Here is a 27,500-nt window from a genome sequence, read left to right as displayed (position 1 = left end):
CAGTTTTTCAAAGCAAACAAACAGCTCATCAATGAAGTTGGCTTGTGGCAGACAAATTAAACAAATCATAAACAGAAAAACATACACAATGCAATGCACTCGCAAAACTAACATGAAAAGTTGGCTACATTAACAGAATTGCCAAAAAAGGGGGAAGTTATTTTTGCTGCTATGCCTGTTGATCATCATGGCTCCCTCTAAGGGTCTTGTGTCCACTCAGTCTCTCACTACTGGGATATCCCCAGCATGTGAAGGCCAACCAAAGGAGTCATCATGGAGGAAGACTATACACTTAGCAGCAGCCTGGCAATGACAGTATTTCTATCCTAGACCGAAACCCCACATCCACTGCAGCAGATTTGAGCACATGCACCACTGCAGGCCTTCTAAGCTCTCTTCCTGCATATGCAATGACAAATCCCACATTCATGATAAACACAATCACCAGCATAGGAACACCAACCCCACTTCCCTGGTCCTGGTCATTTTGGTGCCTTGCAAGCCCCCCCCCCCCGGTTTCTTAATGGTGATTGGTTGATCCCAGCCACTATTTCTCCTCACCAAAGACTAGAGAACTGCCACTGATCACTCACATTCTTCCCCACCCAGCTGTTCCAGTCTCCAAACTGCTATTCAAACTCAGGTCATCTGGGTTATAAGTCACAGCTCCATCCGTTTATGCCACATAGCTGGGGCACCTCTATTGAACAGTGAACACATGCTCTCTCTCTCTCTCAAAGGTCTGCCTGTATGGTAAAGTACATACCGTATACTACTTAAACATCATGGTGGGTCATATTTTTTGTGAACAACCCACAGCAAAGCATAAATCACTAACATTTTCAAACTTTCACTTTGGTGTATTCACCAAACAAACCTCCTCTCATCCATCATCATTAACCCTTAACACTCATCTTCATCTGAAATCCTGCAAGCACCACTCAAGACTGCAGGTCCGTATTAATAATCAAACTAATGCACTCCTGAGAAACCAACTTTACTTTTACCACTTATGACTGCACTTTCATTTCATAATTAATTGAAGGCTTAATTTTTGTTCTTGTCAGTCTAAATACAACACTAAATTACATGAAGCATTTCTATTTTAACTATAACCAGATCATGGGTGAAATGGATCAATTAAGTGTCGCAGTCTGCCAACTTAAAAAAATAAAATAAAACAAAAAATGGGTAGTGGATGTCCCTAGATTGACAATCTGATTAGCAAATGCTTGGGAAGTAATCTAACACACAGCATCTAAACTCTTCATAAAGTGGAAGGAGGCTCAAATGTTTTTTGTTGCACAAATGACGGAACAGTTAGCACACCTGGGACTGATTTCACATCTAAGAGAAAGAAAGAAGGAACGAAAAGGTACATTAGAAAGACCACTTTTAGTAGATTAACATTCACACACAGGAAATGAGACAAAATGAAGTAATAAGCACATTATGTAAATATTAAACAATTATAAAGGGCTGCCAGATAAATTAAGGAAAGACTGGTGTAAAGGCGTACACACATAACAAAAATCAAGGAAAGTCAGAATTTTTGCACAGGCCTCAGATACATGCCCACAGGAAAGGCCAGCATTTGCTGCAGATATGATGAAGACAAAGGTGTCTAGGAGCACATGTTCTGGAGTAACACACAGCACTGCTGGAATTTGGGTAGGCTACACAAAAAACTTTAGAAGAAACAGGGAGAAACAAGATTAAAGGAATAAATGATGCTTTGAAATTGAGAGTAGGTCAGTCAAAGAAAAACTACAAAACAAAGTTCTGCTATATTTAATAAAGTTGGCAGAAAAAAAGAAAAAAGCCATCACTAAAAAGTGTAAATAAAAAAAATTTGATTTAAAAGATGTGCTCGATGTTATGAAAAGATGAGAGAGAGAACTAAATTCAAACAATCAGAAATAGAAGCTCTACATCAGTAAATGGAATCTCTGGGCCCAACATACCTAGACACACCAACCCAACAGTAATGAATCGCTGAGACCAACATACCCAGACACCAACACCAAACTAAGAGCAATTCCCTTGGTGTGCTCCTTAAAATGCAAGGCTAGAAAGAAGTTCTTGTAAGAAATGAAAATATAAAAATAATGTACATCACAGTTATAAAATATGTAATTGGATGTTTCTTAGGTATGGATAACATGAACTAGATTTGAATCAACATTAAAATCAAAATAGCGTGGCTTGAAAAGTTAATATATTTGGTTTGTAATTAATAAAATGAGGACTAAGAAAATATGTTAGGATATTTGCCAGATACCAACAACCACGATTCACCTCCTTTATCAAAGAAGGTGAGCCTATTTAGCCCCTGTGTAAATTTGAGGGTACTCATCGAGCCATACAGGCCCCATCTCTGAAGAAGAGTCAAACTTTTACTTACAGAGGACATCCATGCCAGAGGTAGGAAGAGATAATGGGTAATGCATCTATGCTGCCAACCTGTTTTTCTTACTTGCTGGTTTAGTCCAAGACCCTTGGTTCTAGTGTTGGCTGCAGAAACTGAGTTACTGAAAAAGAGTAGGTAACGGACAAAGGGTCTTCAGCGTCACAGTAAGTGAAGCACAAGTCACGCTTTAGGAGTCTACAGGGAACAAAACACAAGGACAAAGCTTCCAGCCTTTCCTGATAAACTAGGAACCCCTAGGACTGAGATTTATTTTTGGTGTCTAATGAGGTACATATCAAAGGGAGCATTATATTCCACAATGGGCCTGAAGAGTGCTGAACACCAGGGTATCACTCACTTCCTTGGATCTGGATGAGCTACTCAAGACAATTAATTGCAATGCACAGGATTCCCTAGCTACAGTTGCCATATTATGATCAATGAAACGGGCTCTACCTACCCAGGTACCTAGGTCTCTAACTAGCATTTTGCTAGACAGGGATGTGTTGTCAACACTGTAAGCCAATGATGCTGAATCTTTTGGTGTCAGCATGTCAAAATTCAGAAAATGCCTATCTTGACTCTGCTGGTATGTCGTCTCCCCCGAACAAAAGAGAAACAAGTCTTTTATTTATAAAAAATAGTCCAATCATGTGTGCTGCTATGTATTATAAAAGTAAAAGAAAAATCAGTAACTTACAATAGAGAAAACTATATGTGCACTGAAAATTGGGCTTAAAACAGTGCACCAAAAAAAAAAAAAAATTACCCTACTTTTAATAGTAATTTTGAATTGAACTGAAAAAAATATGGAACACATTGCATTTGATTAACATCAATTAATGACTTTTTTGTTGCTGAGTTTTGATAGATAAGTGCAGGGTCACATATTGTATTTTTGTTCATTCAACTTCCCTGGTAACTCAGGTGTTGGTGAATGCTGGTGTGCCACTCAAAATGTCATGGCGTGTTACCCTTGACACCAGCGTGCTAGGATCGCCATCACTGCTGTAAGCCATAGTGCACTGTTGTCTTCTAAAGGGAATACCACATTTTTGGCGTTCAATTTCAGATCATTTTCCAAAACACAGACATTTACTAGTATGCTCCTTCTAAAGGATGCACACATCTTCAGTAGTTTTAACAGCTACAACCAGTCTATCATGTCTCATCACGAGACATACCTTCCCCTACATCATCTGCACTACAGAACAAGACATAAAAGGCCTACATGAAGGCATGCAAGGCATATAACACCACAAGGATACTTGGACGAATAGGATTGTTATCCACTTAGTCCAACACCATTCAAGCATAAAGATTAAGTGAGATGTACAACCATCATCTCACATCTCCAATCATGGGGCTAAAAAGAAGGCTGGCTTCCCTACCTGTTTTACCTTCACTTAAGTTTAAGGAGCAGAAACTTCTGTATCATTTCAGGTGAACAATGACTCCACTACTCCTTCTCGGGTCTAAGTATCCTACATAAAGGTCTAGTCACACTTTTTTTTTTTTTTTTATTACCTTTGTTTACCTAGAGTGCCCAACTGGGATTCATCTTATTTTCAGCAAAGGCCCGGGGAGAAAAGTTGCACAGTTATTACAAATGCAAGTACAGAGAACATTGCAAAATATGGGAATAAACATAATACAAGTTGTTTTATTGTACAAGGAGATAAAAAATTGAGTACAGTTGTGTACACTTACCATAAATGTAGATGTTTGGAGTTTATTCACTGTTGCAGTTATTACATTTGGGTAATCTGCTGGCAGGTTGTCCTCAGTCGGCCTGAATTCCAAAGTCTTGGGTCCTGCTTCGGTTGCTGTCTCCTCTTCCATGACGTCAGGGGTATAAAACATGCAGCCGATGACATTTTATTTAGTTTTTCTTGCCCCAGATGTCAAGGCCAAAAAGGTAGCAATATTATATATATATTACATATATATATATATATATATATATATATATATATATATATATATATATATATATATATATATATATATATATATATATATATATATATATATATATATATATATATATATATATATATATATCTATATATCTATTCTATATACATGCATCAAAATAAACTTTACCTTCTTCTACAAGCAAATACACCACACAGGTTGTAGAAGATAGAGAAGGAAAGATAAACTGTAGAATGACAGGGGGATGGCAGGAGGGTAACCTGGACTGCAACAGTGAATACACTCTAACAGCTACATTTATGGTAAGTGTACACAACTGTACTATGTCCTTCGTGTTTCACTGCTGTAGTCATTACATTTGGGTAGAATCCCAAAGGTATGGTTGGGAAGCTGGAGCTAAATAGCACTAGGTGCGGCTATATGGCCCTGCAGCACTGCAGTGGCAAAGCCTGCCCTGGAAGTAGAGTAGAGAGGCAAATGGTAATGCTTTGCAAAAGTGTGAACAGAACTCAAGTAGCAGCGTCTAGAATGTCTTTGGTTGGTGGTACTCTGAGAAAGGTTGTTGAAGTAGCTGCAGCTCTGGTGGAATGAGACCTAATGCCCTTGGGCACAGGTTTACCATGGTGTAAGTAGCAGAAACGGATGCAGTGGCTTATCCACTTTGAAACTGTCTGCTTTGAAATAGCCTTTCCTTCTGATCCTGCAGCATATGACACCAGTAATTGCTCAGTTTTTCTTAGAGCTTTAATCCTGCTCGGGTAGAATCTTAGCTGTCTGTGTACGTCCAAGGAATGCAGAATTCTCTCCCCTTTGTTCTGCGGATTTGGATAAAAAGTTGGCAGATGAATTGTTTGGTTAAGAGCCACACTGGAAACCACCTTAGGCATAAAAGTAGGATTTGTCCTCAGAGACACCCTGTCTGGGTGAAATATGATAAAAGGCTCTACAGCCATGAGGGCCTGTAGCTCAAACTCTTCTTGCTGAAGTAATTGCTAGTAGCAGAGCTGTCTTCCATGATAAGAACTTTGTATCAGCGGTAGCAGCTGGTTCAAATGGAGGCAGGGTGAGCTTTTCCAACACATAATTGAGGTCCCATGCAGGTAATGGTGATCTTCTAGGAGGCCTTAAATTTTTGGCTCCTCTAAGATACTGCTTTAGTAAAGGATGAGAAAAGATAGGTGGCTCTGTATTGTAATGAGCCGAAATGGCAGAGGTATGGATCTTGATTGATGAGAAAGATAGGCCTTTGTCAAGCATCTCAGTTAAGTATTGTAAAATCTGAGGAATATGTGGTTCTACTGCATCAGTTCCTTGTGCTCGATTCCAAGCACAGAATCTCTTCCATTTGTCAGCATAAGGTTTTCTAGTACTAGGCCTTCTGGCTTCCAAAATGACATCCATCACAGCTTTACTGAGAGGTGTCGTTTGTATGATTACAGGATTAGCCATGCTGCCAGGTTCAGGGTCTGTAGTTGATTGTGCAGGATCTGATTGTTTTGCTGGGACAGTAGTTGTGGGTCTGAGGCAAGGTCCAAGCTGGGTATTGAGACAAGTTCCTTAGGATTGGGTACCAGTATTGGCGGGGCCAGTCCGGGGCAATTAATATCATCTTTGGCTTCTCTTGTCTATTAGGAGGACCTTGGGTAGAAAAGGCAGAGGAGGAAAGGCATAAACTGATAGGTTTTTCCAGCTGAAGGATAGAGCGTTCACTTTCCATGTTTGTCTGTGATAAGTCCTTGTGGAGAATCTTTTCAATTGATAATTTTGAGGAGTGGCAAATAGATCTATGTCTGGGCTCCCCCATTTCTATATTATCATGCTGAAGACTTGTGGATTTAATCTCCACTCGTGAGGATCCATAAGGTTTCTGCTTAAATTGTCTGCCAGAGTGTTCCGTTTTCCTGGCAGGAATTGAGCTTGAAGATTTATTTGGTAGGTCAAAGCTGTGTCACAGTGCCATGGCTAATCTGCAAAGGGGGTATGAGTGTGTGCCCCCTTGCTTGTTTATATACCACTTGACTGTGGTGTTGTCCATCTATCAGTAGTTGTCCTGGATGAAGTAAGTCCTTGAAGGCTGTTGGGGCATTTTGAACAGCTAGCATCTCTTTCTGGTTGATATGTAGATGCATTTGTTTTGGTGCCCATATGCCCTGAATGCATCTTCCTGCCATGTGGGCTCCCCAGGCATAATCTGATGCGTCTGTTGTTAAAGTTTGGCTGGCAGGGTGTAGAGTGAAGAGCCGTCCCAATTTTTGGTGACAGGCTTTTGCCCACTACAGATACTCTTGTTGCAGGCAGGGAATGAGAGGAATCATTGTTTTCAGACTGTGTAAACGTTGACTCCATAAACTTTTTAGATACCAATGAAGTTTCCTCATATGCAGTCTTGCATATGGAATTAGTGGGATGCAGAATGTCATTAAGCCCAGAGCCTGCAGAATTTGTCTTGTAGAAAACTGGGTTTTTGTTGCCATCAGTTTGAAGTAAGTAATTAGTTGCCTTTGTTTGTCTGGCGTGAGGTATGCCATCTGGGCAGTTGTATTCAAGTTTGCACCCAGGAATGTTATCTTTTGAGAGGGAACCAGTTGTGATTTCTTTTCGTTTATTGTGTACCCTAGGCATGTTAGAAGCCTTTTCACAAATGCCAGGTGTCATAGAAGAGTGTCCTTGTTCTCTGCTTGAATGAGACAGTCGTCCAAAGTAAGGATATATTTGTATACTTCTTTGTCTGCAAAATGCAATTACTGGTGCCAGGCACTGGGCGCAGTAGATAAGCCAAAGGGCAGTGCAGAGAATTGGTAATGCATTAAGCCAGCCTTGAATCTGAGGTATCTTCTGCACGACTGTCTTACTGGGACATGCAGGTATGCCTCTTTTAGGTCTAAAGTCACTAGCCAAGCATTCTTGCCCAACATGGGCAGAAGCTGCTACAAAGGGAGCATTTTGAATTTTGGAATGTCCAGGTATGTGTTCAAATCGATAAATCCAGTACTGGCTGCCAGGCCTTGTCCTTTCTGGGTATCAAGAACAGTCGAGTAAAAACCTTATCCTTTTTCCTGTTCTGGTACTGTTTAAATAGCCCCCATATCCATGAGGGACATAACCTGTTTCGGTGCCTCTGCCCATTGACTTTTTGGCAGATTTGGCCAACCATTTGTCATTGGCCGAGTGTGGAAATGAAATCGGTATCCCTGTGATACGATGTTTAGTACCCACTTGTCCTGGGTTAACTGCCAATTTTGAGCAAATAGTGCTAATTTTCCCCATGGGTGCTGCCAAAAGATAAGTGCTTGGTGTAGGCAGAGGGAAGTCATTGGGATTGCTTTCTGTAGGTTTGCGCTTCATCTCCTCCAGATTTGGAAGTGGATGCGCTCCCATTGCTTTGACCTGTAAGAGTCTTGCGCCTGGTATCTGGAACCCTCAGGGCGTCTGGATTTGCCCCTTTGAGCTCTGTCTGATACAGGAAAGGACCAATTTTTTGTAGGCCACTGTCTACTGAATCTGGGTAGCTGCACTTGTAAGAAGTCTAACAGTTTGCACAGACTTAGCTTTGTCTTCCATTTTCTTTGAAACCTCTTATGCCTTAATACCAAACAGAGAATCATGCTGTAAAGGTGCATCTAGCAATTTAGCTTTAACATGGTCAGGCAAATTTTGTTCCTTTAACCAGGCATGCCTCCTAATCACAGATCCAGTAACTGCGGCCCTGCAGGAGCCCTCTAAAGAATCAAAACCACATTGCAATTATGCTTTCCAACTTGTTCAGCTGCATGCAATAATTCCTGCAATTCTTTATTTTCTGCACATTCTGAAATCAACATCATTTTCTGTTTCAACAATCCCATAACATGTTGTTGGTACTTAAGCATATGAAATTGACAGTTTAAAGCCCTGATTGCCAAGGTTGCAGATGTATAAACCTTTTTTCCCCATCTGTCCAGTGCCCTTGAATCCCTGTCAGAGGGGGTAGGGTTTTTTGCTGTTGAAGCTTTAACTCCCTTTGGACCCTGTGAAATTGTTTCAGGATCAGCAGCAGAGTTTCTAAATAAAAATGTATGCGAGTCAGGGACCCTGTAATATCTGTCAGGCTTACTGGGAGCCGGGGGTAAGGAGTCAGGGGTCAAGCTGGACTCCGAAAACACATCATCCACAATGTCTAAGCCCTTCTCAGTATGGAGAATATCGATGTCTGTGCTGTGACTGAAACCTGGTTCAAGGCTCCTGAGAGCACCCCGGCACTATCAGGTTTTACCTCATATGCGTTCCGGCCCCAAAATCCGGACCACACCACAAAAGGAAGGGGGGTATCAATATTCATCAAGGATACCCACACCTCCAGGTTGGTGGCAACGCACGAAGCATCGGAGACCATCCAGTTGCAATTAACCATAGGCAAGACTGCTCTACAATTTGTAGCTTGTTACAGGCCACCCTCTCAATCTCAGGAAACTCGCACAGCTTTCCTGAAGACACTGGAGGGTTAAAATACATCTCCAAACACCATCATATTAGGTGACTTCAACTACCCGAATATAGACTGGGATCATTACTCAGGCTCCAACACTCTAGCCCAGAGGTTCCTAGAGTTCATAAACTCTAATGCCATGGAACAACTAGTCACCATCCCCACAAGAGGAGAAAACATACTAGATCTCATCATCACAAACATGGGGACAAAATGTTCAACACCAGAAGTATATCCCTCATTGGTGAGATCAGATCATAAACTAATCTCACTGAAAATCCATATCCCGCCCCCACCCCAGATAAATAAGACCACAGTGAAGAACTTCTCAAAAGCTGACTTCACACTTCTTAAGACTGATGTGGTATCCTTCAAGGCCCCCGAGCCAGTGGAAACCACTACCCAAGCCGCTGAATCACTTACAAATGCCTTCTACCAGCACCTACAGGACTGCATGGATCAGGCAATCCCAAATAAAACAAAGACCCTTACCACCAAAGGAAAGCGCCCAGTCTGGTGGACCCCAGCCATAAACAAGCTCTACAATAAAAGGAGAAAGCTACTACAAGATAGAGCAAAATCCTTAACAGCGAAGACACCCTCGATCATTATAAGTAAAAAACTACGATCACTCATAAAATCATCCAAAGCAAATTTTGAGAGAAAAGTCGCCAAAGACACAAAAGACAATCATAAGGCCTTTTTTAGCTATGTTAGAAATCTGGGTGGAAACTCCCAGATATGCTCAGAATTAGTTCAAAATGATGCAAAAATCACTGAACCAACAGACATTGCCAACATACTGGCTGACAGGTTCAGTGCAAATTTCTCCCCCCTCCCCCCCAAAAGGAGAGATATCTATCCCAGCCAAATGTAGCCTCCCAAACATCTCATATGTACAGGTGAAAACTGCTCTCTCCAAGGTGAAAAACACAGCATCTATGGGACCAGATGGTGTCCCAGGCTGTCTGCTCCACGAACTCAATGAGGAATTAAACCCGCATTTAAGGCAGCTGTTTAATCTTAGCCTCACCTCAGGATACGTACCCAAGGAGTGGCGTACGGCAACTGTGGTCCCACTTCACAAAGGCGGTGCTTCCACGGACCCTGGAAATTACCGCCCCATTAGCTTAACAAGCCTGGTCTGCAAAGCTATGGAGAGGATCATAATGGAACTCATAAATAGAGACATAGGGGACTTACAGACATTGGATCAAACCCAGTTTGGCTTTGTCAAGGGCAGATCATGCCTTTTAAATTTGGTTGACTTTTTCGAAACAGTCTCAAAGGCCATTGATGAGGGCAAGGCAGTCCACACAGCCTACCTGGACCTTGCAAAAGATTTCAACACAATACCCCACTCGGGTATCATTGAAAAACTCACCAGCTTAAATGTAAACCCATACATCACAAGATGGGTTGCAAACTGGCTAAGTGACAGAACCCACAGGGTCAGAGTTGCTGGCGCCATGTCAGACTCCAAGCCGGTCACAAGTGGTGTCCCACAGGGCTCAGTCCTGGGCCCCCTCTTGTTTGGCATCTACTTTTCAGAAGTACAGGCAAACACAGGAGGATTATGGTTGACAAAGTTTGCAGATGACTGCAAACTGGGTGCCATAGTTGAAAACACATCAGACACAGATATCCTTCAGAAGGGTCTCATAGAAACGGATAACTGGTGCCAGAGCCATGGCCTAAAGTTAAATGCCAAAAAATGCATAGTCATACCCTTCGGGAAAAACAAGGTTACCCCTAGCTACCATATAGGTGGCAATCCACTAAGCACAGAAGAGGTTATCAGGGATCTGGGGACCCAGGTTGACAGTAACCTTTCCTTTGACACTCACGTTGCCAAAGTAGTTAGGAAGACCTTCTACATTGCCCACCTGATCAGGAAGGGATTCACATCCAGATCAAGGGAGGTCATTGTTCCCCTGTACTCATCACTCATCAGATCAATGATTGAGTACAATGCCCCATTCGGAATGTATCTTACCAGACACCTGCAGCAATTGGAAAGACCCCAAAAATTCCTCACCAAAAGGATAATGGGTCTCAAAAATATGTCTTATGCTGCCCGACTGAAGGAACTCCAGCTCTATTCAGTCGCATACAGTCTGCTCTGAGGGGACTTGTGCCTGACATACAAGGCCATGTCCAACCCGGAATTAATGGACATGCTCCACCTCAAAAAAATCCAAATCCACCAGAACTACAAGATCAAGAGACCTAAACCTTAACACGGTTATAAATAGGACGTGCTGGAGGGACAGATTCATCACCCAGAGATTCCCTATGCTGTGGATCAAAATCCCGGTACATGTGAGGCAGAGCACCTCGCTGGCTTTGTTCAAGAGAAATCTTGACCAATGGATGGGAGATCGCAGGTTTACCCCGGGGATCACCTCTGTGTCACTGCTGGACAGAGGCACGGTAAAATAATGGGCATAGCATCCTTAAACTTAAGGGGTGGTGAAAGCCACAAAACTTTGGGCTAGGCTTATAAATGCCCTAGGGCAGATAGCCTAGTATGAACCTATGAACCTAAAACAGGGGGAATGGCTAAAGGCTTGTGCTGAGGGAAAAGAAGGAAATCCCTGAGCCTCTTTTTTGATTGAGATGTCTTGATTCTCCCAGTGAAAATGCTCCCTCAAAGTACGCAAGTTTTCTCCAAATGAATAATCCTCAAGAGGAGATGCGGATGGAATACACTCCTCAGCATCAGAATCCTCACAGGGAGGTACAGATAATTCCTGATCAGAAGAGGAGTCAGAAGAAATAGAAACCTGATCTGAAGATTCATAATCAGTGTCTTGCCTAGGCCTCTTAATTGGAGGGGATGGGTACCCCTGATCAAGATAATAAGGTCTTCAGCCATTTTGATCATCTGTTTTTTAGACATGGAGGCCTGTGCACGTGGCGCATGCATCGTTTTTTTAGGTTTAGAAGTTGCTTTGGTCTTTGGTTTTGCAGCTGTCGTCAGTCTGATGTACAAATGTTGAGGTCTGAATACACCCTCAGAATCCGGTGCCTGCTCAGCGGCTCTGGACCTATCTGAGGGTGATGCATCCATCAGTCCATTACCTTGAGTATCTTGCAGCATGCCGGACTCCACATGGGTGTCAGTAGAGGCCTGCGACTCGAAGGTAGCGGGTATCAGGGGCTGTGAAAACGCCTCACTGAGTACCGGCGACTGGCTTAGGAGAAGCTTCGTCGTCGGTTTTGGATCTCGACTGCCTTTCTCTGTCCATTTCTTTGTGTTTTTTTGTACGCCGGTAGTCTGATTGCTATCCAATGACATTTCTGGGTAGTTAAATCTGTTTACAAAATATTTTGGAGCAAAAATATACAGATGCTTAATAGTGCGTTAGTTAAATCTAGCACAAAACAGACAGCCAAGCAAATTGTGATCAGGGCCTAAAGAAAGGAATACAGTATAAATGGAAATCTTTATGAGGTATTTGCTTCCCACAAGTAATACAATTAACTTTTTCTGACATCAGTAAAAAGCAAGAAAAAAGTTTCCCCAACGGAATACTTAGCTTTAGTGAAGACTTCGGTTCTGAAACTCGAACATTTCAGTAGTTGGCCGACCAGCACTTGAGAAATGCTTCTGCTTCGGGCACCGTGCAGCAAGAAAGACTCAAGAAAATGGCGTCGGCTGCATGTTTTATACCCCTGACGTCATGGAAGAGAAGACAGCAACCGACGCAGGACCCAAGACTTTGGAATTCAGGCCGACTGAGGGCAACCTGCCAGCAGATTACCCAAATGTAATGAATGCAACAGTGAAACACGAAGAACATCTGTACAGTACAGCTCAAAGACGAAAGAAAAATTCGCACAAGGAGGTCTGGTCCCAGTATTCTAACAAAAGCATACTATGGCAAGTTCATAGGAAGATCTAGTCCCACTTTTTCAACTACATTAAATGAACTGTTCTCCTAATAATAAAAACAACGATAGTAATAAACCCAATTCACATCTCCCAAGGGGAACTGAGAGAACATGACATGATGACCTGATCATGCTGTTTTCTAACAACCATGGAATGCACCCTCATATTAAGTCAAGTTCTAACTTCTTTGAGGATACTGTGTACAGATTCACAGGTAAGTAATAGGCTAGCTGGCCTTATGGGCCATTTTGAGCCTAGGCAGTTTTCCCCAAACATGAGACTCAAACCCCGTGTACCTTGTGTTTTTGAGGCTAACAACTTGACCATTATGCCAACCCCTAACCTCTTAGTTGCAGAGTTGCTTCAGGGTCCAGTAAAATACTCAAAAGTTTGTGTTCCACCACTACCTTCAGGGCCCAGAAGAGGAGGTCTATAGCCTTAATAGCATGCCAAAGATAACAGCTGGACGACTATCAATGCTTCAGGGCACCTTCCATGCGTCCAAACTGTTGAGCAGCTCAAGCTGACATAAAAAGCCAGGTTTGGGCACAAAGCCCTTCAGAGCTTTCCTGCCAATAGACAGGAGACAGAGCTCTGAAAGGAAAATGCTAGACATAAAAAGCCAAGTTTGGGTACAAAGCCCTTCAGAGCTTTCCTGCCAGCAAACAGGAGGCAAAGCCCTGAAAGGACAATGCTACACATAAAAAGCCAAGTTTGGGTACAAAGCCCTTCAGAGCTTTCCTGCCACCAGACAGAAGGAGGCAGGGCCCCAAAAGGATAATGCTAGATATAAAAAGCCAAGTTTGGGCAAAAGGCCTTTCAGAGCTTTCTTACTAATAGACTGGAGGAGGCAGAGCCCTGAATGGACAATGCTAGACATAAAAAGCCAAATTTGGGCACAAAGCCCTTCACAGCTTTCCTGCCAACAGACAGAAAGAGACAGAGCCCTAAAAGGACAATGCTAACAAAAAAACAACAGAGAGGGAAGCAGAGCCTATAAAAACAAACCCAAAGCATAAACACACGAGAAAAAAACAAAGGCGTTGATGAGAGGGAGTGGCTATTGCAGCCATGATCATTCGCACGTCTACTGTTGTATTACGGTAAGTTCACTTCCACAGCTGTACTAGTCATCGTGGTCTGGGCCTAAGTAAGGTATACAGAAAGAGTGGAAATCCTTATGCGGTATTTGCTTCCCACAAGAAATGCAATTATTAACTTTGTCTGACATCGGTCTAAGGCAAGAAAAGTTTCCCCAATGGGGTACTTAGCTTTCAAGAAGACTTCGGCTGAAATAGTTCGTAAATCTCAGGAGCTGGCCGACCGGCACTTGCGAACTGCTTCTGCTTCGGGCACCGCGCGGCAAGAAAGACTGGAGAAGATGGCGTCGGCTGCCTCTTATACCCCTGTCACACTGACGTCAGGGAAGAAGAGACGACAACCGACGCCGGACCTAGACTTTGGAATTGGGCCGACCGAGGACCCGCCTGATGGCAGGATAACCCATCTGTAATGACTGCAGCTGTATGCACGATGAACATCAAAAAAAACAGAGATGGAAGCAGAGCCCATAAAAACAAACCCAAAGCATAAACACACGAGAAAAAAACAAAGGCGTTGATGAGAGGGAGTGGCTATTCCAGCCATGATCATTCACACGTCTACTGTTGCATTACGGTAAGTTCACTTCCACAGCTGTACTACGTTGATTACACTGATCACTACTACTGCAGTAGCCTCAGCTATGCGGGTGGTGGAAGGAGAAGAATCCAGGATACCCTGAAGGATGGTGCTTCCAAAGCCATGTCTAGACCCAGAGAAGGAATCATGCTAATAGTGTTTTGTAAAAGTGTGCACAGAGGACCAAGTTACTTATTTATATTTTATTTATTTATTTTACATTTGTTGACCGGGTTAGTCTGACTGAGCTTAGTGGCCCATTTTCAGCAAAGACTCGGTAAGAAAAGCTCCACAGTGAGATGCAATTTATTTGCAGAAGAAATTAGATTATATCCAATCATTATTCACTAGATACATAGTGTATAGCTTTACACTAGTAGTTGGTAAAGAGATTGTGCCAAGAGTAAAACATAATACAGATGAAATACATCAACTGATATATCGATGTTACAAACAACCTGTAGATATTTTGGCTTGTACAGGAGCGAGAACGGGAGCAGAGGTGAGGGGAAGACGGATGCCTAAACGAGGTGCAAAGATAAGATAGTAAGTTGCTCAAGAAAAGGGGGCTAGTGAGATTATACAGGGAGTGGGAGGGGAGGGGGTGATAGGAGTCTTTGATGCATGGGAAAGTAGTTTAAGGAGGATGAGTGCAGTGGCAAGACCAGTTCATTTAGGCATTCTCTAGTGGCTGTTTTGAACTGATTAGGGTATTTAAGGGATCGAATGTCCAAGGGAAGTTTGTTCCAAGATATGGCAGGGTTGTAGCTACAGAGGTTGCAACCAGTTTTGCTCTTTGGTTAATATATTTGTAGCAGGTCTTGGTCAGAGCTACACAGAGGCCTAGTCGCAGAGTATTTAGAGGTAACAGGAGTAACCCTTGGACAGTAAAAGTGCTGGTATAGGACTGAGTGAATTATTTGTAGTTGAGAGAGGAGTAGGTGGTGGGTTAAATCTAGCCAGTCTGTCATAGGGAAAGACAGTGGTGAGACTTATAAGTATGGTTTTCCGGCAAATCTAGCCACTTTGTTGTAGGTTGATTCAAGTTTGGTTAAGAGTGAGGAGTTCAGATTAGTAAGAATGTGACGGCTATACAATAGGCCACGAAGAAGGTATGCATGCGTGTTATGTTTGCCTTGCTTGTTAAGAACTTTTCGTTGCGGTAAAGGAGTCCAAGTTTTAGGTGTGTATTTTTAATACAATTAGACGCATGTAAATCAGACTTAAGTTGGTCATCAATTGTGACTCCTAGGAGTTTGGTGCTAGATTTGACTGCGATAGAAATGTTATTGCAGGACAGTATAGTAACAGTAGTTTTGAGATTAGTGAGCTGTTTGGGAGAAAGAGTAACAGCTTAGTTTTATTAGGATCGATAATTAGTTTGTTGTTACAGCTAGGATTCTATGGCGTTAAAGGATGCTTGGGTGGCAGAGTTGAGGTCAGAGGGAGTATCCGCAATGGTGATGACTGTTGAGTCATCGGCATATTGAATAAGGGATGACTGGGGACAAGAGGTATGTAGTAAATTAGTGAAAATATTACAGAGTAGTGGGCCAAGGATAGACCCTTGCAGGACTACCATTTTCACTGGGAGGGGAGAGGATACAGCAGAGAGCCATTTGACAGATTACAGATGATCAGAGAGAGAGAGAGAGATGGAAAACCAGGAAATAGTAGAAGAGAAATTAAGGTTTGATAATTTGGACAGAAGAGGGTGAGAGACCACATCAAAGGCCTTGGAGAGGTCCAGAAATAGGGAGGAGACCAGTTTATTGTTATCACGAGCAAGGGCTATAGTATTCATGAAGGATATTAGTGCAGTTGTGGTGGAATGTTTGGGGAGAAAACCATGTTGGATGGGTGTAAGTAGGTGGAGTTACCTCCTTTATGTATGGGTAGGGTGCAGAATTTTTTTCCATAAGGAGGGGACATAAGATTTGTAGCGGGAGCGATTAAGATAAATACATGGAAAGCAAGGGGTTCTGGTGCAATCTGCAGGAAACAGGGGGATAGACCGTCAGCAGGAGAGCTGGGTTTAAGTTTTGAGAGTAAAGAATTTATATAGTTAGTAGGTACTGTTTTAAGGGTGAGAGAGTTTTGGGGGATTTGGTGAAGAAGTAGAATTGGAGAAGTTATCATTGTTTGTAGACGAGAAAGTGGGTAATGAGTAAACCTGCTCTTTCTTCTGGTGTGTTCTTTGGGCAGAGGTTGGGGTGGAAGGGTTTCTAGGATGCAATATGTGACTGATAAGAGTTCCAGAATTTTTTAGGGTCTGACCTTTGAGCAGGGGGGAGTTGGTATAAAAGTCCATTTTACCTTTGTAGATATGTTTTTTTGACCAGGTTTCTCAGTTCTTTATAGTTTTGTACATGAGTAGGGATCTTGTTTTTTATCCATAATTTCCACATCTTGTCTCTGTTTTTCATAAGGGTACAGGTGGATTTAGTTAGCCAGGGAGGGGTATTACATGTGATCCTAACTGCACAGAGAGGAGCAAGACAGTTTAGGATGTTTAGGAAGGTAGAGTGGAATGAATGGACAGCTTCATTGAGGGGGAGAGAGGTTAGATGTGACCAGCTTATTCTGGAAAGATTGTCTTTGAAGATCTCTGGGCAGAAGGTGGAAAGTTTGCAGGTGGTTATGTACCTGTGGGGGCTAGTGAAGTGAGAGGTATATCTGATGAGTCTTACAGGGGGGTGATCACAAAGCCGTGCAGGTTGATGAATGAAGTAGAGTTGGGTGCTTGAAGAGTAAGCCAGTTGATATTAACATCCCCAAGGAGAATGGTTGTCATTGTGGATATTTTGAGAGAGGTAGGAGAGAACATTGCCCAGGATGATAATGTCTCCAGGGGGATACAGACAGCTAAAAAGTTAACAGTGGTGTAGCTGTTAAGCTGAAATAAGTGCAGCAGGTGTGAAGGAGGGAGTAGGTTTATTTGGGCTAAAGGTAGTGAGATGGTCAGAACAGACTATCACACTTCCACACTTTTTCTTATATCTATCAAGTCTAAGGATGTTATATCCAGATGGGAAGATAGCACTGTCTTGATCATGTGGTATTAGTCAAGTTTCAGAGTTAGGGTGATTACATCAGGGGTGTAATAGGTCATCCAGGCATGGAATTCGCTAACCTTGTTAAGAACACTTCTAAGATTCAGAGTAGGGGAATACCTGTTTTTGAGAAGGAGTGTAGTTGGAAGGGTTTGGGGGATTAATATTAACGACTGGGGAGGTAGCGCAGAATATCACCCAACAGGAGTAGAGATCTTTGGAGGAGGAATTGTTTGAATATGAGGTGCATTATTTTTTCATCTGATGAGGTATAATGAAAAGGAGGTACCTTGGATCCTTGGGAAGGGAGTGTTTAGAGGAAAGATGGAGGAGCATATGGGGAAGTGTTGTTGGGGTGTTATGGGAAAATTGATGTTTGTATTAGCTGGGTGGAAATGTGGTGGTATTAGATGTGAGTGATAGGAAGTGAGTGCAGAGGAGGAGTAAGAAGTGACAAGAGAAAGGCTCGAGTTTTGAAAGGCATTGTGGGAGGAGAAAACAGAGGACAAGAGGGAAGTGTGTGCTAAGGTAAAAGCGAGACAGTGAGAGGGATGGCTGGGGGAAAAGTACATGGGTTTGATGAATCAAGAGTCCAAGGCAGATGTAAGGTAAGAGTGGGAGAGTCATGGAGGACGGTGTATCTGGGAAAGAGAAGGGGTTAAGGAGGTGGGATTTGCAGGGGGGATAGGTATAAAGGAAATTATATGGGGGGACGGGAGCGGAGCTACACCCAGGTCACAGATACCACATTACAAAGGGAAAAGAACAGTCAGATGCCGCTTTAGCGGCGAGTTTCAACAGGGTAGCTGGTAAGCATGAAAACTCAATTTTACAAGTGGGAAAAACTCAGGATTGGAGAAACAGGTCTAGGGGGCCTGGGATGTAATAGTGGAGAGACAGGGCTCTAGTAGTGCAGGCCGATGGAATTTAGGTATGGCTGACGTGCCAGGTAATGTGCTCGCAGGGAGGTGTCAGCTAAGATGCTTAATCAAGCAGCAAGAAATGCTTACTGCTTCTAGAATACTTCTAGAATCCATCCCTTTCCACAAAGCCATAGATGAAGTCAAGGCCCTGGTAGTGTGGGTCTTGACCAAGTCTGGAATAGTTTTTGTTGTGCTGAGTACAACAGAAGGTAAGCACCTTAGACTGCCATTTGGAAATAGTCTGTTTAGACACAGGGTGTTCCTTCTTAGCTTCACAAGAAATTAACAAATGATCCAAAGATCTCAAAGACATAGTTGTGAAGACAATACCAGAGTTGTCAGTGGACATCCAAGATATGGAATATTCTTTCTCCTTCATTTATGGGATCAGGGAAAAAAATGGGGGATGGATAGTTTGGCTTAAAGTAAACTTGGATATCACTTTAGGCATAAAAGGATTAGTTTTCAAAGAAAGCATGTCCCTGTTGAAAATGAGACCGGGCTGACTCAGCATAAGAGCTTGCAACTCGGATACCCTTTTTGCAGAGGTCAGGATCAATCAGTAAAACTGCTTTCCATGTTAAGAACCTCAAGTCAGATAGGTTAGCCAGTTCAAATGGAGCAAGTGTCAGCTTCTCTAACACATAATTAAGATCCCAATTAAGGAGGACCGTTTTTTGGAGGCCTCTTATGCAAAAGTCATCTCAAAAACATTTTAACATGAGAATGCATTGGAAAAGGAGAATCCATTGGCAGACATGCTCAAATGGCTGATAAATTAATTTTGATAGAGAAGAAAGGCCATGGGATAGTAACTCACAAACACTGTAAAATCAGAGAACTGGCCCGTAATGGGTACTAGTTACGTTGGTACGAATTAGAAAATCTCTTCCATTTGATAATATACAATTTCCCAGCAACAGGCTTCATTACTACCTCCTGCACATCCTCAGCAAACAGGTGCCTAGAAAGAATCAAGTCCCCTATCATCCAGGCAGCCAACTGAAATTGAGGTGCATCAAACACCCCTGTTGTTGTTACAGTAGATCTAGTCTGTGAAGAAGCTTGTGGTAACTGCCTCTGGCCATTTTCAAAAGAAGGGAGAACCACAGCTGCCTAAGGCAGAAGGGAGTCACCTCATTAATCCTGGGAGAACTCCTTCTGAAGCTTCAATAGTACTCTGGATAACAGTGGAAATGGTGAAAAGGTACTCAGGAATACTCCTGTCCAAGGAAAGGAAAAAGCATCACTCTTTCAGGCCTTTTTGCATGGAGTCATGGAGCAGAATCTTGGTGGCCAATTGTTCAGACAGGAGGCAAAGAGGTCTAACTTGAAGAGCTCCCCACAGACGGATCGAATCTTGGAAGACCCTCTGATCTAGTTTCTATACCTGTAGAGAGACTGTGCTGTGAAGATACATCTCAAGCTAACATGGGTAGTCTGGGGGGGTCAGTATGACCTGGTTCCCTCCTTGCTTGATGATGTGCCTCGTGACTGAGGTATTGTCTAACAAACTGTAGTAGTCCCAGGGACCAAAGATGATTCAAAGAGTTGAGTACCTTGATCAGAGCAATCATCTTTTTTATACTTATGTGCTTACATTTGTCCTTGGTATCCCACACACCTTGTACTTTTATCCCTTCTGAAACTGCTCCTCAAGCAAAGTCAAAGTGTCTGTAGTGACTGCTTTGGAACAGGGAGGGACAAGGGAGACCAGGATCTAAGGATATTTGCTATCTCCATCAACTGACTTCTCTTCTGACAAACTCAACACAAGGATCTGAAGAGACCAGGTGTGTTAGCACTGGGACCAAAGAGATTTCAGATACCACTGTACCCTTCTTAATAGCAGTGCACTGCCAGGGAAACCATGAGAGTGATGGCAGTCATGAGACCTAAAATCCTGATGTACTCCATCACAGTGACCAAAGTCTAAAGGAAAACCCTATAAACAGATCTAGATACAGATCTATTTTCCTGTGGAAGAAAACCTCTTTGAACTGTGGTGGCTAGCTGACATCCCAGGAAAACAATCCTATAAGGAGTAGAAAAACACTTTTGAATGTTTTTTTTTTTTTTTGGAATCCCAGTTTGTGTAAGAGATCTCTTACCAAAGAGAGATTTCTGACACTTTGAAAAAGACTCTGCAAAGATGTACAAACCCAGATATAGAAAAATGTGGATACCCTGTAGCCTGCAATAAGTTGTAACCTGTGCTTAACACTTTGTCAACACTTCTGATGCAGTGGATAGTCCCAAGGATAAGGCAGAAAACTGATAATGTGATCCAAGGGGTAAAACAGAAAACTGATATTATGAGCCACACACTCAAAACCTTAAGAAATATCTGAGGTCTGGATGAACAGAATAAGATAAGCAGCTTTTAAATCTAGTGGGACACGGACACTTAAATGAGAAAGAAGAGGAAATAAAGTAACATCATTTTGAATATGGGCACCATCACAAACTGGTTTAGGAAAGACAGATCCAGAAATGGTCTCCATGCATTTTCTTTCTTTGGTACCAAAAACATTCTTGAAAAAACTCCTTTCCAACCTGGGAAGGGGAAACTGGTTCCATCACTCCATGAGATGGTGTGACGAAGGACAGCTGGAAACAAGAGTTCAGGCTACAGGATGAGAAATTACCCTCTAGAAAGGAGGAATTCCCTCCCACTGTCACCTGTAACCTTGATGAATGATATTCAGAGCCCATTTGTCAAACTATGTGCTGCCAGGGAGAAAGTACAATTGTTTACACTTCCCATAAATGTAAATGTTCGAGTGTATTCACTGTTGCAATCATCACCTGTGGGGGTCATCCCTGCTGTGATAGCCCTCGGCCAGCCCGAATACCAGAGTCGATGTTCTTCTGCGTCGGCTGCTGTCGCTTGCTGTCTGTCAGGTCGTCAGTGCTATAAAGGAAGGCAGCCAATGCCATTACATCAGTTTTTCTTGCCCTAACCAGTCAGAGGCTCCTGTAAATATGGTAAAGTGGTCCTAGTGGCTAAACGCCACTGTTAGCAACTTATGTCTCCCTAAAGAAAGAAAGAAGATATAAGGGGGGAGGAGGGTGGGAAATCAGGACTGCAACAGTGAATACACTCTAACATCTACATTTATGGTAAGTGTACACAACTCTGCTATGTTTTTCGTGTTTCACTGTTGCAGTCATCACCTGTGGGAGGATTCCCAAAGCTGAGGAGAGGGGTGGTAGGATTAGTGAGAGACCTAGGAATGGGTCAGCATGCCCTGCAGAGGCAAACCCTAGCCTTAGAAAATAGAGGAAGGTGGCAATGCTTGGTAAAAGTATGGACAGAAGTCCAGGTGGGAGCTTCCAGGATGTCCATGGTGGGAACTCCTCTGAGGAATGATGTCGAAGTGGAGGCTGCCCTAGTGAAATGGATTTGAATAGACTTGGGGGGGGGGGTTCCCATACAATTTGTAGCAGAAATGGATACAGTGTGATATCCATTTGGAAATGGTTTGTTTGGAAATGGACTTCCCCTCTGACTCTGGGGAAGAGCTGACAAAGTAGTTGGGTGAGTTTTTCTGAAGGGTTTAGTATTGTCCAGATCGCATCTGAGCTGTCTGTGCACATCTAGTAAATGCAGAATTATTTCCCTCTTGTTTTGAGGGTTAGGAAAGAAGGTGGGTAGATGTATGGCCTGGTTGAGGGTTACATTAGATACCACTTTGGGCATTAAGGACGGATTAGTCCTCAGGGAGACCCTGTCTGCAAGGAAGATGATGAAGGGCTCAATGGCCATCAGTGCCTGAAGTTCTGAAACTCTTCTGGCTGAGGTGAGAGCTAGAAGGAAAGCAGTTTTCCAAGAGAGGTACATTAGTTCTGCTGAAGCAGCAGGTTTGAAGGGTGGTAAAGTAAGTTTTTCCAAAACATAATTCAGGCCCCTGGCTGGAGTGGGAGGCCTTCTGGGAGATCTGATATTAGAAGCCCCTCTGAGGAATTGTTTAATCAAGGGATGGGAGAACATGGGCTGTTCTGTATCAAAATGAGCTGAAATGGCTGAGGCATGGATTTTAATAGAGGAGAAGGAGAGGCCACTATTAAGTAACTCTGCTAGGTAGTCCAGGATGAGAAGGATGGAAGGTTGTGAGGAATTGCCCCCTCTGGACTGGCTCCAGGAGCAGAATCTTTTCCATTTTCCTGCGTAAGATTTTCTGGTGCTGGGCCTTCTGGCCTCTGTGATAATATCAAGGACCTGTTTGCTTAACAGGGACCCCTCGTATGTCTTTAAAGCATTAGCCATGCTGACAGTTTGAGAGTCTGCAAGTCCGGGTACAGCATTCCCCCCCACCTGAGTTAAGAGGTTTGAGATCAGGGAAAGTTGCCTGGGAGTCTGTACGGTCAGGCTGCGCAGTAAGGGGTACCCCAATGTTGTCTGAGCCAGTCTGGAGCAATGATGAGGGCCTTTGGTCTCTCCTCCCTTATTTTGATCAGCACCTTGGGAATAAGAGGCAGAGGACGGAATGCGTACACAAAGTGTGTTCCAGAGTGCTAGGTGGTGGTACTCCCTGGTACAGAATTTTTTCAGCTGATGGTTGAGATGTGAAGCAAAGAGATCCACCTCCGGAGTCCCCACTCCTGAGTGATTTGTAAAGATTTTTCTGAGGAGCTGCCATTTGTGGGGGTCCAGTAAGTTTTTGCTTAAGTTGTCTGCCAGGGTGGTGTTGATCCCTGGCAGGTAATGGGCTATCAGGTGTACTCACATGGAAGAGGCTGTCAGCCAGAAGTTCATGGCTAGCCTGCACAAAGTGCAAGATCGGGTCCTTCCCTGTTTGTTGATGTACCACATTACTGTGGTAGTGTCTGTTTGAATAAGTAGGACCCCTGGTTTTAGGTGGGGTTTGAAGGATGTCGGAGCCTTTTGTACTGTCATCATTTCCTTCTGATTGATGTGTAAGGGAGGGTGCTGGGCATCCCAAAGACTTGGATACATCTGCCTTCTAGGTGAGCGGCCCAAGCTATGTCTGAGGCGTCGGTGGTAATGGTCTGCTCAGTTGGGCAGAGGGTGAAGGAAAGACCCTTGTTCTGGGCACAGGCTCCTGCCCACCAGAGAAACTCGGCCCTTATACAGGGGATCAGAGGTAGAGAGGTCTCTAGATGTTGTGAGTGCTGACACCAAAGGTTCTTTAGGTACTAGTGAAGTTTTCTCATGTGAAGCCTGGCCAAAGGAATTAGAAGGATGCAAGATGCCATGTACCCCAAGGCTTGCAGGAACTTCCTTGCAGTGAGGTGACTTCTGGAAGCCAGCTGTGTAAAGTAGAGAGGCAGGAAGCTCTGCTTTTCTGGGGATAGGAAGGCCATTTGGGATGCTGTGTCCAGCATCAAGAAAACAATCTTCCGGGAGGGTGTCTGCCTTGATTTCTTCTCGTTGATGGTGTACCCTAAGGAGGTTAGGAGGGTTTTGACAAAGAGGAGGCCCTTGAGGAGCTTTTCTTTGCAATCTGCCTGAATGAGGCAGTCATCTAGATAAGGGTAAATTTGTATAGTTTTCTGTCTGCAAATGGCTATGGCTGGGGCTAAGCAGTTGGTGAATACCGCGGGAGCAGTAGATAAGCCAAAGGTTAGCACAGAGAACTGAAAGTGTTGTGAGCCTGCTCTGAAGCGAAGGAATTTCTTGCAGGAATCCCTTATGGGAATGTGGAGGTAGGCATCTTTTAGATCTGGGGTAACTAACCAGGCAGTATTTTGTCAGCATAGGTTCTCTGCTGTCCATGGGATCGGAGTCTGGGAGGTCTGTACCTGCGGGGCTTACCCTGCCCCTGTCTGCTAGGTGCAGGAAAGGTCCAGTGTTTTGATGAAAAATTCCTGAAATCTTTTACTGTTTGCATAGATTTTGCTTTGTCTTCCATCTTTTTAAGCACCTCTTCTGCTTTTACTCCAAATAAGTTGTCCTCATCCAATGTTGCATCTTTGACAATCAGGGAGAGGTTGCTCCTTCAATCATACATGTCTCCTAATGACGGATCCTGACACTGCTGCTTGTTTGAGGCTTTTAGGGCATCATATCCACAGTGTAATGAGTGTTTAGGCACTTGACAAGTAGAGTGCAGTAAAACAGGAAAGGTTGAAATATTTTGCTTCAATAGTTCCAAAGTGTGTTGCTGATATTTTAACATATGGAACTGACAGTTGAGTGCTCTGATAGCCAAGGTTGCAGAGGTGTATACTTTTTTACCTCATCTGTCCAGAGCTCTGGAGTCCTTGTCAGAGGGAGTAGGATTCTTTGCAGAACTAGCCTTAACTCCTTTTGGTCCCTGTGTATTGACCTCTGGGTCTGCAACAGTATTTCTGTACAGGTATTTGGGAGAATCTGGTACTCTGTAATACCAGTCAGGTTTTCTGGGAGCAGGTGGGAGGGCGTCAGGACCAAAGTTGGATTCATGGAAGACATCATCCGCCACCTCTAAGATTGGTGGGATGGACAATGGTCTGCGCTGGGGCAGGTCTAGAAACTCTCGGAGTCTTTTCTTAGACTGAGGGAAGTCTTGGGATTCCCAGTTGAAATGTACCCCGAGGGTGTGAAGGGTTTCCCCAAAGGAAAGATCTTCTGGAAGGGAGGCAGAAGGAATGGATTCCTCTGCATCTGAATCCTCATAACAGTCAGAGGTTGTTGTTACTCTTCAAAATCTGAATAATCAAACTACACAGAATCCTGTTCTGTCAGTGTTTCAGGAGAGAGGTCTCTTTTCCTATGAGAAGATGTGGCCTGACTACCCCTAAGGGTGATAAGGTCCTCCACCATTTTAAGCATTTGAGCTTGGGGTGGTGGAGCAGGAGTAAAATGGTGGCTAGAGGTGGTTTTCTTAGGAGTGGCCTTGCCTCCAGGCATGAGTATTCATCAGTCTGAGAGAAATGGTAGTTGGAAGAGAACATGTTTGTCTAGAATCAGTAGTGCGAAAGACCTCCTCTGAAGCCGGTGTCTGCGTCCCGGCTCCGGACACAACCAAGGCAGAGAGAACCAAAGGCTCGGAAGACTAAGAAGATTTCTGTGGCATACCAGACTCCAAAAAAAGTCACAGTAGAGGCCTGCAAAGGTACCAAACCAGGCATCAGGGGCTGTGAAGGCACCTCACTGAATTCCAGAGAACTGAAGACCTGCTTAGCGGCAGAGTCATTGCAAAGCTTAGCCTTGTGTGGTCGGTCTGTATCTTTATCCTTATGTTTTTTTGGAATGTCTACAGACTGTTGGCTGACAGATGCCATTTCGGAATGCGAAGATGGTAGACAAAAAAAACTGGCTACAATAAGAGCTCTACGATGAATGGTTCTCACATTAAAGAGAGCACACAACCGGCAACAGGGGACGTCGTGGTCTGGGCCTAAACAAGTGAAGCAGTATGAATGGAAGTCTCGGTGTGGTATTTGCTTTCCACAGGTGAGACAATTAACTTTTTCGGACATCGGTTAGTGCAAGAAAAAAAGGATCCCCAATGGGGTACTTAGCTTTAGACATTTTCAGCTGTAATTCAAACTCTGGTAGTGATCGACCAGCACACTTGCGAACTGCTTCTGCTACGGGTTCCACGGCAAGAAAAACTGATGTAATGGCGTCGGCTGCCTTCCTTTATAGCACTGACTACCTGATGTCAGCAAGCGACAGCAGCAGACGCAGAAAAACACTGACTCTGGAATTCGGGCCGGCCGAGGGCTACCACTGCAGGGATAGCCCCCAAAGGTGATGACTGCAACAGTGAAACATGAAGATCAGGAGATTCATACTTTCTGGAAGAAAAAAAAATGGCTGCTGGGGTGGAAGGGTGGGGAATCTCAAATAGTAATTCTGACCTACTGAATTGCCCTTGGTTTTGGAAGTTGCCAGTATTCTTGGAAACCCCTTGCCATTTCTTCTTAAATGTCTGTTTACCTGCATTTTGTTGGGATGGTTTATTTTGTTTCTTAAGATTAGAAAAGGAAGGCTTGTTAAAGTTAGAATACAAGGGCTGAAAACTCTTTAAAGGAAGGCTTGTTAACGTTAGAATACAAGGGCTGAAAACTCTTTAAAGGAAGGCTTGTTAAAGTTAGAATACAAGGGCTGAAAACTCTTTAAAGGAAGGCTTGTTAACGTTAGAATACAAGGGCTGAAAACTCTTTAAAGGAAGGCTTGTTAAAGTTAGAATACAAGGGCTGAAAACTCTTTAGAGATTCCCTGGATCAGCTTGCCCATTCCATCACACTTTGATCACCTCTGCAGGAGCCAAAAACTAAACCTCTAGCCAAGGGCAAATTTAAATTCTCATTTTTTATATCATCTGGGAGGTACTGAGAACACAGCCAGGCAAATCCCCTCAAAGTGGTACCAGTGAACACATTCCTTGAAGGGGTATCAACAGAGTCGTGCACACACTGTACTCAATGAGTGGTGACAAACAAAAGAAATACATTTATTTATTTATTTAACATTTGTTGATCGGGAATGTCCGACTAGGTTCCACAGAGCCTGTTTTCAGCGGAAGCCCGGGGAGAAATGCTCCAGATGCATCTCTTTGGCATTTAAAGTGGCTTTTTCTCACAAGAAGAAACTGCAGGCAAAACATTCCTCATACTTTCACAATTAGTCAGGACAAACCTTAACATATGAGCCTGCCATTTCAAAATTCTGAAAGTCAAAGTTGCAGATGCACACACATTTTCCCACACTTAATAATGTTCCCATCCTCAACAGAAATATTAGGACTGGAATTAATTAAAAGTTTAGCAGCAGGATTAATAAAGCTACAGCTCTTTGATCAGGTTTGGGAAAAGTGTATGAAAACCTAAGACTGAGGAACTTTACAAATCCTACCTACCATTTTACGGACAGTTGGCTGACTGTCAGGAAAACTGCAAGTAGTTAACACATCCTATACAGCTGATAGAACTGGAGGAATGGGTGAAAGTCCTGGAAAATCTCCCACTGAAAAACACTGTCAAATTATAGAAATGGTCTTAGAGAAAGAAACCACTCACAGGGAGAGTCAGAAACTGAGCTGTCCTGAGTCTGAAACAGAAATCCCTGTATCTGTCATTCATTCTAGTACCCAGATTTAGAATCTTAAATCTTTTCAGGAAATGAGGTACCTCTCTTTTACCAGAAACTACTTTCCAAGAGGAATCAATAGCCCAAATT

General features: G+C 43.3%; 1 protein-coding gene across 1 annotated transcript in view; it reads right to left on the bottom strand.

Annotated features, from left to right (window-relative positions):
- Positions 1–27,500, bottom strand: part of USP25 (ubiquitin specific peptidase 25) — a 2,531,105-nt gene that overhangs the window by 712,259 nt on the left and 1,791,346 nt on the right. The gene's annotated exons all lie outside the window — the stretch shown is intronic.

This window comes from Protopterus annectens, chromosome 5.part0 (genome assembly GCF_019279795.1).
Source record: "Protopterus annectens isolate FY-2018-M chromosome 5.part0, PAN1.0, whole genome shotgun sequence".
Taxonomy (NCBI): Eukaryota; Metazoa; Chordata; order Ceratodontiformes; family Protopteridae; genus Protopterus; species Protopterus annectens.
Note: the sequence above shows the minus strand (reverse complement) of the source record. Positions and strands in the feature narration are given on the sequence as shown.